This window comes from Balaenoptera physalus, assembly GCF_965194825.1.
Source record: "Balaenoptera physalus genome assembly, chromosome: 18".
Lineage (NCBI taxonomy): Eukaryota > Metazoa > Chordata > Mammalia > Artiodactyla > Balaenopteridae > Balaenoptera > Balaenoptera physalus.
This window is the reverse complement of record NC_138899.1, coordinates 3,915,202-3,932,012: the sequence shown is the minus strand read 5'-3', so window position 1 is coordinate 3,932,012 and position 16,811 is coordinate 3,915,202. Positions and strand designations below refer to the sequence as shown.

The 16,811-nt window shown below is 42.4% G+C and overlaps 1 protein-coding gene across 2 annotated transcripts in view; it reads left to right on the top strand.

Annotated features, from left to right (window-relative positions):
* The first annotated feature begins 1,269 nt into the window (after nt 1-1,269).
* MYO16 (myosin XVI) overlaps nt 1,270-16,811 on the top strand; it is a 546,696-nt gene continuing 531,154 nt past the window's right edge. The window contains exon 1 of one of the 2 annotated variants that reach the window (XM_082435257.1): nt 1,270-1,347. The gene's annotated coding sequence lies outside the window, so the exon portion shown is untranslated. The remainder of the gene's footprint in view (nt 1,348-16,811) is intronic. The other variant, XM_082435255.1, reaches the window with a different exon arrangement.

The following is a 16,811-nucleotide window of genomic DNA, read 5'->3' as shown; positions in this document are numbered from 1 at the left end:
AAGTCTCATGTAGTTACAAGATAAATGAATTCATTTCATTGATCCAATCTTGAAATTCAAAAACTGTATCTCAACAGAAAAATATGAAATATGAGTGAAAATTAAATTGGTATCTCAGAATCATTATTTAATCCTTTCCTGAACATGCAGTGGTATAATGTCATTTAAGAATGAAACTTACATTCCAGGCAGAGATCTCTAGGTCTTCTTTATATACCCATGTATATGATTTATGCAAATATATCCAATAACTAATGATTAACACGGTTATGGTCTCATTGGAATAAACAGTTCTTGAGTATGTGTTATATACAAGACTCTCTGCTATTATATATTATATCTGTACATATGTTTTCATACACATCTGTACATATGCATATATATCTGTATATCTATGTATGCATATATATATATATATCTGTGTATATATATCACATTAACCCTAGAATTAATATAGAATATAGCCCTCACGGCAAAATGTGGGCAGTGAAACATGTTTACAGAACCAACCAAAAACAAGATTTTGGGGAGTGGGGAGGGAAGCTTTCTATTTTGTCATGAAAACTACCATTGAGCGCAGTTGCCTGGAGAAAGGCTTTTCCTTGCCCGTGCTTGTCGTCCCACGCTGCAGTTCGTATTCCGGAGCAGATTTCAGGAGAATCTCAGAGGCTCTCAAATACCAGAGGGGGAAGGACTGTTATGGCCTCTGTATCTTTAAAAAGGGTCACTCATCTCCTCCGGTGACAACTGCCACAGCCCCCGAGTTGGCCTTTGTTCCGATCGGACTGCCCAAGGGGGATGCCCGCGCCAGGTCGCAGCTCTGGGCCACTGCGCAGGGGACCCGCGTCCGGGCCACCCCCTTCCCCTCCTGCTGCCTCGCTTCTTGCAAAGTCCGGACGGAAAAGTTTGCAGAGTGAGTCCCATTCTTAGATTCGCAGCCAAGCGGGAGGCGGGAGAGCCCGAAGGGGAGGATCGGAGGAGCTGGGAGAGGAGAGAGGCGCGGCCTCAGCGCGCGAGAGCGTGGGAAGGAGGCGGCCGCCCCGGAGGGGCCGCCGGGCGGGCGCGGAGGGAGGCGGGAGAGACGCGCAGAGCGACGGCGGGCGGAGCGGCGCCCCCGGGAGCCCGAGCGCAGCCCGTGGCTGACGGGCGTGCGGGGAGGGGCGAGCGTGGCCGCAGACGCCGGACTCCGAGCGCCACGCCGGCCCCGCCGGCCGGGCTGCGCGCACCGCGCCCGCCCCGAGCGCGTCGCGGCCCCGGGCGCAGGGGACCCGCGCACCGCGCACCCTCGCGGGGCGCCCCAGGAACCGAGTCTCGGGGTCGCGGCTCCGGCGGACCCTCCTCCAGCAGGTAAGGGCGGCGGCGGGCGCCGTGCGCGGGGCCCTTGGCTCGGCAGCCTGGCCTCCGGGTCCGGAGGTCGGCGGGGCGACTCCGGGAGGGCGCGGGCTGCTGGCACCTGCGTCGCCGGGTCCGCAGCCGGAGTCCCAGGGCGGAGCGGGGGGCGTGGAGAGGAGGCTGGCGGGCCCTTTCCCGGAGAGGGACGCGGGGAGGTGTGTGGCCGCGGGCTGAGGGCAGAAACCCTCCGAACTCTGGACCCAGCCCCGGAGAAGACGACAACCTGGCAGCTGAGAGGGGCCGGAAGCCTCTCGTTGCCGCGGGAGATGCGAGGGGCGGCGCGGTCCCCTACACGGCCACTCCTGGGGGGCGGCGGGGGTTCGCCCTCTTTCTCTTTTTCTTCGGGGACGAAAAAGAGCGACTACTTCAGAGAACAAAGATGTGGGAGTGAAGGAGGGCCCCCAGGCTGTCGCCTCTTCCACTGTTGTACTGACCCCTGGCCGCGACCCCCGCGGGACAATGTCAGCTCCATTGTCTCAGAGGCCCGGCGGCGACAGGGGGGGCCCAGTCGGCGGGTGGCGCGGTACCCGCCCCGGGCTCTTGGTTCGTGGCTGCTGCTTCCCCCGCCGCTCGCGCCCCATCTTCCCTGGCTGGGGGAAACCGACGCGGTCTGTGAAAGCGCTGGGTTTAACTGGTCTCTGGTATACCCCCGAAAGGTGATGGAAATGATTTTCATCAAGTTCTCTTAGCATTTCTGTCGTTTATCGAAAAGCTGTAGCTACTCACTCGTGCCTCAGATCTCTGTGTGGGGGGAATGATCCAGGGGCATTTAAATTGGGCGTTCAGCGTTTGCCACTCGAAAGAATTGTTTAGGCATTGGAGGAGGAGGGGTTGTCTTTTGCTCAGCAGGGCCAAGAAAACTTAGCTGCTGTGAATTAGCCAGAGCAGTCAATGGGCAGAAAGGCAGGCGCGCGGGGCGGTCTTTATCCTTCCAAGTGCCAGCGCTCCGGGAACCGCTGATCCTCCCTGAGTGGTGGCTTTCTTCGAGAAGCTCGTGAGGTGTCTGGAATCTCTGCTCAGGTGAAAGTGGAAATGTCTCGCACATGTTTGCCTTGGGTTCTTGGGGGGTATTTATGAAGCCGCTACACTCCATCCATGAATTTCCTAGTGATTGCCTTAGAATCGAGAGGAAGAACAAGAGACTCCAAAGTTGTCCGTGAGGTCCTGAAAGCAAAGCCATGGGACTGGGAAGGGAGCAACCACAGACCCACCTGCCTCTTTATGGGATTACTGCATAGCTGCTAGAATAAATTAAATTTTGCTCTGGATATGTTTAAAGGCTTTGAAGGTAATTTGTCATCCTTGGGTTAAGGGTCCTTCAGAACATGTCTGTTTGTCTGTGTCAAGTTGTTTACTTTATTAAAATTATACAAGCATATGTGACATGTACTTAACATTAGCTGCCATGGTCCCTAATCACGTGATCAACCTGTGTGCGCATATGAGGTTATAGTTGATGGACTTTTGGGAAACCAGAATGTATGCCATTGCTTTAGAGACAGTACTAATATGCCCCAGGGATATATTACTTGCTATAAAAATCTTTCGGAGTGTGATATTTATTTATTAAAGGAAAAATAAGTTTAATCAATACGATTTTATCTAAAGGGCATAATGGTATGGTTGAGCTTATCTATGTCCTGTGAAAATTGGAGGAGTGAAATGATTTGTTTAGTACACACTAAAATAGCTAAGGTATTTTTTTAAATTGAAATATAGTTGGTTTACAATGTTGTGTTAGTTTCAGGTGTAAAGCACAGTGATTCAGTTTATATATATATATACTTATATATATATATTCTTTTTCAGATTCTTTTCCCTTGAAGGTTATTACAAAATATTGAGTATAGTTCCCTGTGCTATATAGTAGGTCCTTCTTGTTGGATATCTATTTTATAGATAGTAGTGTGTATATGTTAATCTGAAATAGCTAGTTTAGTTTGCATGTGCAATTAGTACTTTAAAGATTTGTTTCCTCTGGTCTGAGAATGCTTGAAGATAACAGCTCCAGTAGCTACTGGGCTGGGCCATTAATGTGATCTATGGGTAAATCAGCACTCCTGCAGATAAAGGAGAGTGTCCACTGAATATAAGCCCACTGCAGAGTATGAATGTTATTGAGGGAGATTGAATAAAAATAGAAACCTTTCCTCCTCCTTAAGAAATCAAACAACGCAATCTGTTGAGTAAAACCATGACACATATAATGCATATGTGATCGTAGATTATACATACGTATATGTGCGTACCTATATGTATGTACGTGACTTGCAGGTCATTAAATTTGTTAAAACATTGGCATACGTGACAAAAGATATTGCAGTAGAACTGGGATATTTGAATATGATGTTTCTTTGAATTTGAGCCTGTAGTTAGCTGAGCACCTCAAGTGTATCTGCCCCTTTGGGGTCTTATCATCAGGGCAAATCCTGGCCATTGACAGCTCATGTTTATAGAATGAGAAAACGCTGGGTGAGAAGGAACTTGTAAGATGACCTGCTCAAGCCCCAGTACTATAAATGAAAAACAGGAGGCCCAGAGGACTTGGGTCATTTTGTTCAAGATCACAGAACTCGATCTTGGCAAGGTTACTAGGCTTTGCTCTTTCCACGGAACAGGAGTGTCCGTCAGGTGGGAAGGTAGGGCGTTTGTAGATGGTAAGTGTTTATATCAGTGATCTCCCTCTCCTCTCCTCACTCCTTTCCCATGTGTTTCTCCTTCTGCCAACCCTTCTTCTGGCCACTCCTTTGTTCTATATTTTTCTCTGTACTAGGAATAACACACTGTCCTGTAGGAATTCCAGAGAGCAAAGAGTGAGCATGTCAAGAGAACAGGAAACCTTTAAATGAAAATTATGTATTTAGATTAAAAAGGCATACAATTTACCCATCTGGGCCAGAAACAAAAACAAAAACAAACTCCAAGCGGTAAAAAAGGATAATTTCCTCCTGAAATGCATGGAGGTGAGGAAGCAGTCATAGGAAGTAACGTGTCTTCTCCCTTAGAAACTGAGATACTCATGGTAATAACATCTGATCATTTTGTAGGATGCTTTTCCGCGGAAGGTCTCCCTTGATCCTCACAACTGCCCCTGGAAGGACGCGCGGTGGGCGTGGTCATTGATTCCACATTTCCTATTTCGGATCTCTGAATAGCGTTCCTTGTCCCTTGTAGAGGTGACCCCAGGCAAAATTGGGTGCTTTTCCAGAGCTCACCTACAGGTGGGCAATTATGATGTTGTAAGTTTGCCTTCCTCGGCTCTGTTTTCACCTTCCTGTCCCAATCGCGGGCCTGGGATGTGGTCCTCAATAAGAATTCAGTCAGTGCCGTTAGAATATACTGAATGGATGAGTTTATTTAAACTGAGCGTTGATACTCAGCTGCCTTCTTGAAGCATGGACTTTTTTCAAAGTCAGTGATGTTTAGACGAAGTAAAGTGGTAAATGCTTATTAACAGTTTTGTTGTGATGTCTCCTGAGAATGAGCAGCCTTTCGCGTACACAGTAACTTGACTTAGGAAGGAAGGTCATGGACCCCTAGGGACTAGGGTAATGTGCTAACTCTGGATCCCCCAGAGGTGCCTATAAGAGTGGAGTCCTTAGCCAGCCTCAGACCTGCAGAATCAGAGTCTGGGGTGGGACGTAGGGCTCTGCCCACCAGCCCCGAGGCATTTCCATGCCGACTGCCTTTGCCATCCACAGCACAGTGGTCATTCAGGAGTTCACACGGAGTCTCCTCGACCTGCTAGAGTCACCTCTTCCTTATCTTCTATAGGAATCTGCAAAGATCTTCTTACTTGGTTTCTTTCATGTTTGATCATAGTAACTGGGAAGACTTGACCATAAACCAGGCCATTTGTTTAAGGAAGTTTAGATTCACATTATCTAGCTGTAGCCAAAAGTATGCATAAAAAAATATTGGTGTTTTTGAAGAGATTATGAACTGTGGATGGCAGGATCTTATCAACCGATTTATTTTATGTTTTACACAGGATTACAATACTTTATGGACAACCGTGTTAAAAAGAACTCTTTTCAATAGCTTGGTCTTTGTAATTTCTGCAACGTGTTTATTTCTTTGGCTGTGGAAGAACCTGGGCTGAGTGTCGGCGTCACTCCACCTCCTTAGAGTTCATCCCTCCGCCCTTTGCCGTTCAGCTTCGATTCAGGTGATGCTGCCGGACCTGTGCCCGCGCTTCTGTCCCGCCCAGTGGCCAGCATTGGACAGCCAGGTCTCACCTTTAGCTGCTCCTGGCTCCTCTGTGTCTCCTTCCCTGGCTCTGCTTTCCTTGTCCATCTCCTCGTGACGCTTCTTCCACGCTCTCCCTTTGGACCTTTGCTTCTCCTACTTTCCATGTTGCACGAGGTTTCTCCTCCGTTCTCTACACGCATGTGGCCGAGCTCCAGACCTGCAGCCCCGATCCCGACTTCTTTTTGTACTTTTAGACACGCGTCTGCCTGCAGGACACCTTACCCGGATGTTGCATCCTTCCTGAGTGTTCCACACGGCGTCTGACTTCACATGCCCCCCCTGGAGTCCATAGTCTCGCTTACTGTCTCCACGCCCGCCTCTGTGATTCCTGGGTTTTCTTTCCGGCCCCAGTGGTGGAAGCACCATCCACAGTCTCCTCGTTTATTCGCTCTTCCCTTTCCCTCCCCCAACTTCCCACATCAGTCCTCAGGTCTCTACAATCTATCTTACAAGTATTGCTGAGATTAACCTTCTCTATTCTGCCCTTTTATGACCTTTTAGCCAGGGCTTCGTCACGCCATGCCAGGGCTAAGGATCAGTTTCTGATTCATCTTCCTGCTCTAGCCTGGCCCCTCACATCCAGTCTTACAGATGCCGGGGTGGTTTATCATAAGTGTGAATTTGGCCCTGAGACCTCCTGCTGAACAGACCTCAGTGATTTCCTGTCACCCACCCTGTGGCGCGTGTGCTCCTCTGCATGACCTGCATCATCCTTCTTGACTCCATCCTGCCCACCCTCCAGCCTCCTCTCAGCTCTCCTGACTCACCTCCCCTACCGGGACCACACCGAGCTGCCTGTAACCCTCCACGTGGCACTTAGCGGTTCTTAATGCACAGACTTTATGCGTGCTCCTTCATGCTGGGAATGCGCTGCTTCTCTCTTGGCTCAGCTGGAGTCAAATCCAGAACATCTCCCCCCAGAAATTCCCCCCAGAGATGTCCCTCTTTTGACCTCTCCTTACTGCAGGCACATCTTGTGCTAATGTAATAGGGAAGAACCTTTTGTATTCTGTTACAAGTTCATTGCTAAAGGGATGTTGCCTGTAAGCTTAAATTCTACATACTGGCCCACCTCTGGGGACCCTGTCTCCCAGGTAGTGAGCGTTAAGCTTAGATACCTCTGTTGAGCTCACAGGCGACATCCTGACCAAGCTCACCTGTGAGTGGCTGCAGGCAGGAAGAAATTAACATCCCCTCCAAAGACTGATCAGGAAATGTTTGACTCTACTCCCTCCCCTTTTAGTATAAAAGAAGCCTGAATTCTATCTCAGGCAAAATGGTTCTTTGGGACACCAGTTCACCATCTTCTCTGTCAGCCGGCTTTCCGAATAAAGTTGGTATTCCTTGCCCCGGCAACTCATCTCTCAATTTATTGGCCTGTCCTGTGGCGAGCTGTAGGAACTTGGACTTGGTAACACTAACTCTTAGTGCTACCCACTCTGGTTGAATGTCTGACTTACGGCTGCGCTGTGATTAAGACTTCCTTATTCATCTCTGTGTAAGCGTCTAGATTTTGTAGATGTTACGTGAATGGGTATAAGCATTGCACGTGGCAGAAGGCAAGCTGCCTTAAAACGCCCTTTAGAGATTCCAGCTCCCACAGCGCCCAAGCTCTGATCACGTGGAACTTCGTCCCACTTTTTACTGCAGCTCTCCTCTCTCCCATCACCCCACATCCTACCCAGAGAGACCCATGGATCTCTCTGACTCTCTATCTCCTTCACCCTCCCATGAAAATCATCTGCTCATTTTACAGATAAATCAGAAAAGAAAACCCAGAGAGACTGAGTAATTTATTCAGAGTTGTACCGCTAGCTTGTGGGAGATCAAGCTGCATAGAAGTTTAATTATTAAACCTTGTGCTCTTATTGGTCAGCAAAAATCCAGGTTCTTTCTCCTTAAGAGAAAAAAAATTTTTTTGCCTCTTTAACAAGTGCCTTATAGGAAACCATCACAGCCAGGGGCAACAAACTAGCCCAAGGGCCAAATATAACTTGTGTCCTGCTTGTGTACAGCCTGTAAGCTAGACACACTGTTTATATTTTAAAGGATAGTAAAAACAAATAAACAAAAAACAATAAACCAAGAAAGGATGTGTGACCTAGTGAGACCCTATGGACCTTGTAGCCTAAAATATTGGCCATCTTGCCCTTTGCAGAAAATCTTTTCAGTGTCTGTTCTAGAGGAACAATGGGACCTGAAGTGTAATTAGTCAAATTTATGTGGAAACTGACTTTGGTAAATAATTGTAATACCAGGAAAAACTAGACACATTAAGATAAGTTGATTTACTGAATTTTAAGAAGAAAAAATGAAGGCGTAACCCATACCTTATTCAGATGGTTGAGATCGTGTATTTATTTATTCAGCTTTTGATGCTTCTCACTTATCCATGAATAATTGCCATGATAGACATCACTAGTATTAAGTAATGTTGTTAAATCAGGTAAGTCCTCATAAGAGTCACTGTGGGCATTTTTGGTTAAAAAATATGATTGTAGGTATGGATAAGGGTGAGTTTGATGTTCAAGTTCTTATAAGGGGAATTGAATTATACATAAAAAATAGGCATGTGAATATCCCTTTTTCTATAAATAAAGTGTTGAATGCATTCTTTTTCATTTTATTACTGGAATTAAAAATAAGCTTGGGAGATTAAAGCCTCTAGCCTGTGGCACTGTGTGCCTTTAATGAACATATTTGAAATATTAAATAATCCCTTTGTGAATGATAAAGTCTTATTCAGACTTACTCATTTTCTTTCTAATTTAGATTCTTGATTATAAGCAGCTCAGTAATATGTGATTGGGAGTCCCTGGGTAGAAATCATTTCATGAACTCCCAAATCTTCTTTTAAAAAGTGTATTAATATGCCTTTTATCTTTATAATTTGGAACAGAAAGTCATTCACTTTACATTTATTTCAGTGATTTAAAACTAAATGCAAAAGCAAGACAAAAGAACTTGGACATAAGGAAGAAAGAAATTTAGTTGAACAGAGTACTGTGAAATATTTCATATGGTTTTAGGTTACTATTTTCACTTTATAGCATGTAGAAAGGAATAACAGTGTTTCAGAGTGGACCTGAGATACATGATTTCTCAGGAAGGGGTTTGCTGAAGCTATAGATACATGACAGTTCAAATAAAGATGGTAAGTAGAGTTTTTCTAATACAGGGGGTAACAGAGGCATTGAGGCATGAAATCACAATGTAGTATAAATGGTCAATGAGAGGGTGAATTTGAGGTGAATAAGCATATGTTGGAATTCCAGTTCTATTTCTACTTCTCTGGGACCATGTATACATGTGAAAACCCTTTCTAGGCCTCATCTGTGAAATGGGATGAGCAAAGTGCCTGTGTTGTAGGGTTAAACGTGGGATTAAATTAGATAAAATTTTCAGTATCTCCTTAGCTCAGGGCTTATCACCAAGCAGGACTTTGTGAACTGCAGGTGCTGTTAGCCTGCCGTGGAGAAGACTTTAATATATTAAGACTTCTGCGGAAAGTTTAATTCTGTGAAAGTCTAGGTTACTTTAAAAAGTTTGAGTTGCCTTCTAGCAAGCTTATTGTTGCAAAATCTAAGTAATGAGAGGAAGTGCTATGGTGGACTTGATTATGATTAATAAATAAGAACTTGTTGGTGACAGAGATAATTTTACTTCTTCCTTTTCAATTTGGATGTCTTTGATTTCTTTTTCTTGCCTAATTGCTCTGGCTAGGACCCTCAGTACTATGTTGAATAGAAGTGATAGGAATAGACATTCTTGCCTTCTTCCTGACCTTAGAGGAAAAACTTTCAGTTTTTTCACCATTGAGTATGATGTTAGCTGTGGGCTTCTCATATATGGCTTTTTATGTTGAGGTAATTTCCTTCTGTTCCTAGTTCGTTGAACATTTTTACCATGAATGAGTGTTGACTTTTGTCAAGCGCTTTTTCTGTGTCATTTGAGATGATCGTGTGAATTTTATCCTTTGTTTTGTTAATGTAGTTATTATATTAATTCACTTTCATGTATTGAAACATCTTTGCATCTCAGGAGTAAATCCCATTTATGGGATGGTTTATTATACTTTTAATGTGTTGTTGAATTCAGTTTGCTGGTATTTTTTTGAGGATTTTTACATCAATATGTGTCATGGATATTGGTCTGCAGTTTTTTTTTTGTAGTATTTTTGGCTTGGTATAAGGGTAACACTGGCTTCATAAAATGTTCCTTCCTCTCCAACTTTTTGGAAGAATTTGAGAAGGATTGGCATTAATTCTTCTTTAAATGTTTGGTAGAATTCTCCAGTGAAGCCATCTGGTCCTGGAATTTTCTTTGTTTGGAGGTTTTTGATTACTAATTCAGTCTCCTTACTAGGTAGAGGTCTGCTCAAATGTTTTGTTTCTTTATGATTCAGTATTCGCATGTTGTATATTTTAGAAATTTATTCATTTCTACTAGGTTATCCAACATTGGCATGTAACTGTTCATAGTAGTCTCTTATACTCTTTCTTATTTCTGTGACATTAATTGCAATATCTCCTCTTTCATTTCTCATTTATGTATTTGAGTTTTCTGTTCATAGTCTAGCTAAAGATTTGTCAATTTTATTGATCGTTTCAAAAAACAACCCTTTTTTTCCATAAATTTTTATTTATTTATTTATTTTTGACTGCGTTGGGTCTTTGTTGCTGCGCGCAGGCCTGCTTTCTAGTTGCGGTGAGCGGGGGCCACTCTTTGCTGCAGCGCGCGGGCTTCTCACTGTGGTGGCCTCTCTTGTTGTGGAGCATAGGCTCTAGGCATGCGGGCTTCAGTAGTTGTGGCACGTGGGCTCAGTAGTTATGACTCGCAGGCTCTAGAGGGCAGGCTCGCGGGCTCTAGAGGGTAGCTGTGGCGCACGGGCTTAGTTGCTCCGCATCATGTGGGATCTTCCTGGACCAGGGATTGAACCCATGTCCCCTGAATTGGCAGGTGGATTCCTAACCACTGCGTCACCAGAGAAGTCCCCAAAAAACAACTCTTGGTTTCATTGATCCTATTTTTTTCCATTCTCTATTTCATTTATTTCTGCTCTAATCTTTATTATTTCCTTCCTTCTGCTAATTTTTGGCTCAGTTTGTGCTTTTCTTTCACCTTAGTTCCTTGATGTGTAAAGTTATGTTGTTGACTTAAGATCTTTCTTCTTTTTGAATGTAGGTGTTTACTGCTATAAACTTTTCTCTTGGTACTGACTTAATGCATCCCATAGTTTTGGTATGTTGTGTTTTTGCTTTTATTTGTCTCAAGGTATTTTCTAATTTCCTTTGTGATGTTTCCTTTGACCCACTGGTATTTCAAGTGTATGTTGTTTAATTTCCACATATTTGTTAATATTTCCAGTTATTCCTCTGATATTGATTTTTTAGTTTCATTCTGATTTTGGTCAGAAAAGACAATTGGTATGATTTCCATCTTCTTACATTTGTAAGACTTGTTTTGTGGTCTAACATATTCTAATATGTGATTTATTCTGGAGAATGTTCTGTGTGTACTTGAGAAAAATGTGTATGCTGCTCTTGCTGGGTGGAGTGTTCTGTATATGCCGGTTAGGATGTATTGGTCTATAATGTTCAAGTGCTCTCTTTCCTTGTTGGTCTTCTGTCTGGTTGTTCTAGCCATTAGTGAAAGTGGGGATATATTAGTCAAGGTTATCCAAAGAAACTGAACCAATGGGATAGAAAAGGAGATTTTTTTTTTTTTTAACTTTGGGTTTATTTATTTATTTATTTATTTATTTATGACTGTGTTGGGTCTTCGTTTCTGTGCGAGGGCTTTCTCCAGTTGTGGCAAGTGGAGGCCACTCTTCATTGCGGTGTGCGGGCCTCTCATTATCGCGGCCTCTCTTGTTGCGGAGCACGGGCTCCAGACGCGCAGGCTCAGTAATTGTGGCTCACGGGCCTAGTTGCTCCGTGGCATGTGGGATCTTCCCAGGCCAGGGCTCGAGCCCGTGTCCCCTGCATTTGCAGGCAGATTCTCAACCACTGCGCCACCAGGGAAGCCCCAAGGAGATTTTTTTATTAGGAATTGTCTCATGCAATTTGGAGGCCGAAGAGTCCCATGATACACCATCTGCAAATTGAAGGGCCAGGAGAGCTGGTGGTGTAATTCATTCTTAGTCTGAAAGCCTGAGAACTAGGTGAGCAGATGGTGTAAATCTCAGTCCAAGGGCAGGAGGAGATAAGATGAGATATTTCAGCTCAAACAGGTATGTAGGAATAAGGGATGAATTCCTTCTTCCTCTGCCTTTGGTTCTATTCAGGTTCTCAAGGGATTGGATGGTGCCCACCCACACTGGGGAGGCCATCTACTTTACTGAGTCTACCAAGTAAAATGCTAATCCTGTCGGGAAGGAGCTGCACAGACATACCCAGAAACACTGTTTAATCTGGGAACCCCACGGCCCACTCTAATTGACACGTAAAATTAACCATCACACCGATATTGATATCTCCTGCTACTTTTGGGTCACTCTTCTTCATTAAATCCTGTCAAAGTTTGCTTCTTATTCTGTCAAAGCCAGTGTCTCTGTGGGCAAATAAGGGCTGAGGCTTCTTGCTAATGTCACCGTCTTGCTAATGTCACTCCATAGACTGGAGTTTAGTTTGATTTTAGCAAGGCATCTGGAAAACTTTCTTGGGTTTGACAGAAGGCATCATTGCCCTGATCGACTGTGGCCCATATCTGTGAACAGGGGAACATGGTGAGGTAAGGGAGGTTGAACTGAGCCAGGTTGCCTGCAGAGCAAATTAGTTAATTGACTAGTGTCAGCTTTGGGCAATCAGAGATCAACTTTAATGAGACATAGTTGGAGAGATCTGATAATTATAGGAAAAATTCTAAGTAGAGGATTGATCAAGGTCAGATCATTAAGGAATAGGAGACAGAAATGGAATCCCAGACAAACATCAGTAGTAAGATACACATACAACCTGAAAAGAGTAGAAGACACACTAATGCAGGAACCAGAGACAGGTATATGACTGTTATATAAACACTGCAAAGTAGGTATAAATCAAAAGAAAAAAATGAAGTAATTTATATTCCCTCTACTCTATGGAAATGTACTCTTTTTTTATTGGAGTATAGTTGATTAACAATGTTGTGTTAGTTTCAGGTGTACAGCAAAGTAATTCAGTTATACATATGCATATAATGTGTATATATATATATATATATATACACACACACACGTGTATTCTTTTTCAGATTCTTTTCCATTTTATATATATATATATATATATATATATATATATTCTTTTTCAGATTCTTTTCCATTGTAGATTATTACAAGATATTGAATATAGTTCCTTGTATTCTACAGTAGGTCCTTGTTGTTTATCTATTTTGTATACAGTACTGTGTGGAAATGTACTCCTACACCTTGGTGTATACCCCTCCGTAACATTTTCTATATGTATGGGTGTGTATGATTATGTATACATGTATGTGTGCAATGTGACTGCATATAAATCACCATTCATTTCACTCTTTTTTCCATTGCACAGTACTCACTTGGTTTGGGTGTAGTTAACCCAAATCAAACTCTGGAAGTAGACCATGATTGGCTTTGGTTTATTAGCATAATAATACTAATAACAGTGTTCTGCTTGCTCTGGCGATTTTCCAGGGTTAAGAATGTGATCCAACCAAGTGTGGCTCAGGATTTTTCTTCCATTATTGAGAGCAAGCCCCCCCCACCACCCCCAATCCCAGACTCTCTCCCAGCCTCTCTCCCCCATGGACACACATTGTCCCACTGTGGTCATTGTTGCTATCATGACAGAAATAGCCTATGAATAAAGCTACCACAAGACGGAGCAGAATTTGAATGAGCTGAGAAAGGGGCTTACACCATGATCAAACAGCACCTCTGAAACACACCCCTCACCACATACTACCTCTGACCTAGAATATTTGTGGGTTATAAAAGAATGACCGTTCTAATTAATTCTTTTAAGGTAGTCTTAATATATTTTGACAATTATAACACTGTAGAGAAAATGCGTATATCAAGAGTATAACAAATTAACAAATTTAACATACTTAAATTATTATAAGGTAAACTCATGTATCTAGAAATAAACTGTTGTAAGCAACTCCACTACCCACTGTCCTTACTTTTATGGTATTTATTTCATTCTCTCTTTCGTATAGTTTCATCATCTCTGCACACCTGAACACTGTGGCTTTCTTCAGACTGATTGTGAACTTTATGTGACTGGAATCATTGATGTTTCTTGCATGAGTTGTAGGTTATTCAGTTTCACTGATGGATATAAGTCTTCTTAGGAATATACCAGAATGTATTTATCCATTCGACTGTTGCTGGGCTTTGGAGGTTCAGTTTGCAGTTTGGGTATATCATGAATGATGCTACTCTGGTTAGTCCTGGCATGTCTCCTAGATGAATGGATGATGTATACCTAGGAGGGAAGGGCTGAGTTATAAAAATGGATATTTCAGATGATTTAGATAAACATTTAAACATCTTGATAGGTTGATATTTGGGGCCAAGGTTAACAAGGGAGAATTTATCAGGGAGAATTGTAAGCCTTTTTGGTGGATTCAGCATATCAATGGCACAAGTTCAGAATGTCAAATACATGTCCTGACAACAGAACATTTGGAATAAATATGCGAGTGTTGGTTGTCTAATGCTCAACATATGAGCCCAGTGTCACCAGGATAAATGCAGATGTGCTATAGAAGTTGAAACTAATATCTAATGTCCTAAGTAGATGTGTTCTAATATCTAACTAATATCTAATGTCCTAAGTAGATGCATTCCGAGTAGTATATTCATTGCAGGGGGTCTTATATAATTAAGGATTTGACAAGCTGGAACATATACAGAGGAAATAAGCTAGATTGGTTAAACCTGTATAGAGCAATGGAAAGGTTTATCCTGGGAAGGTTTACCCTAGAAAAGGGCAGGGAGAATGTTGTACCTTTCATGTAGAAAAACTATTATGATACCTATTTTGTTATCTCTTGGTAGTCAACCTTGGACCAATGGAAAGGATGGAAGATGATTGTATTAAGGCATACTCCACGTGCCTCATAATTTAATGTAAATATGAGCTCTAATAGATCCAAGGAAAGGAAAAGACAATTTTCAAACATAGGGAGCTCACTGTCAAAAAAGTTTCAAACAGAAATTGGAAGAACATCTCGCTAGAGGTCTCGATGTCCTGAATTTAGATAATGGCTCTCAAGAGTCTTCTCAGTATATCTCCCTTTCAAAAGAGGCAGGAAAAATTCACAGCCCCCATCAGGGAAATCCTGGGCAACCTTAACTATCCTGCTGAAAGCATTTCTCTACAACTTGAACAGAGAGGTATTTCTTACTCCTGAATTATAGCTTCCATTTACTATGTGTAATGTGACTGAGACAGTTGCAACTGTTTTGCCTGTGAATAATTATTACATGAAAAAGTCAAAACAAAGGAAAAAGTAACCCCTAAGGATAGACACATTAAAAAGAGTTGTGCAAAATCATATTCCATAGGGAATAACCATTTATGGGGCCTTCTTTAGAGCTCTAGCTTACTTACCTCAGAATCATCTTGATTGATAGAAGTAGGAATTACAGTGGAGTGTCAGAATCCAAGATGCTTTAGAAACTCGGTGAATATTTTACTTTTCTAAGACAATTTAATAGAATTACAAATTTCTACCAGGTCAAAGGATAGACATGAACTTAGTGATGTGACCTCAAATTGGTGTACTTAAAACAAGAAACACTACCCCTAAGCAGTTTGGAGTAGATGCTGCTTCAAAAGTGTCAAGAAAATAGAAAGAAAAAGAAATCCTATTGCTTAAATATTTTTATATTCTCAAGATATCAGTAGCATAATAACTTTCTCAAATCTGCATCAAGATCATCTTACCAGAGGCAAGAAGTCCAGGTTTCGCACTGGTGAGCACAGAATAGTTTAATCTTGCACAGCAGATGGCTCCAGGTCAGTGGCCCAATAACAATTTGTAACACACCAATAGTGCTCTGAGGAAGCCGGCCCTCTCCTCGGAATGCAACCTGCTTTATAAAGACAAAACAGGCTGGTGACTGTTCTGTAGGAAAGAAATCTATCTCCTTCCTCCCTTCCTTCTCTCCCTCCCTCTCTCCCTCCATCCCTTCCTTCCTTCCTTCTCTCCCTCCCTTCCTCCCTTCCTTCCTCCCCTCCTTCCTTCTTCTTTCCAAGCTCTGGATTTAACTACACTTCATTTATTCTTGCTTGGGTAAATATACTCCATATATAAGCGAATTTATAAATGGATATCATATACAAATTTCAACAATGTAAAAAATAATAAAAATAAGATTTATTTGGCCAAAATAAGCAATAAGTAAAATCCCTCTCCTCCCCCCGGCCTTTCTTCCTCTCTCTCATACACACATATATCAGGAAAAAAAACAAAACAAAACAACTGTTACCCAAAGGCCAAATCATTTCTTAATAGTTTATAAAAGCTGTATCATAAATGGACATTATGTAAAAATAATAATGGGAAGACCATTTCTGAGATTCAAAGAAAATGTGCTAGGGAAAGGCTCTCTTCTCTCCTCTTTCCCTAGAAAGAAGGAACTGGCAATATTGGCATTACATAAATAAACTAAAAATACAAGTTGTGAAAAATTGAGCATTTGTACATTTTAGTACAAATCTGTTTTTAATAAAGAATTTGATTTAATAAACCACCTCTAAAGGAAGCCTACCTTTTGTCCTTGAGTTTGTGACTCTGGGACCATCAATTTACAAGGTAGAACCTTACTAGAATTTTGAGAATATTGTCACTGGGGAAATAAGATAAGTGAGAATAAAGCCTTTAACATATTCATTTTCACTAGTTTTCCATTTCTCTTTCCTTCCCTCTCTTCTTTCTTTCCTCTCTCCCTATCTCTATGTGACCTGGGGCGAGTCGCTTAATATCATTGTGTGACTGTGTCCTACTTCAGAAAGTGCGTATCGTAAGATCTGTCTGGTCTGCTTCAGTTTTAGTGAGAATCAAATGAAATGACGCATGTGAAAGTCATTTTCAAAACTATATGTACTCACATATCTATATTTATTACTATTATATATCTCTATAAGTAAAAATATTCAATTATAATCATAATGAATCCCTAGATCGTTTTACTC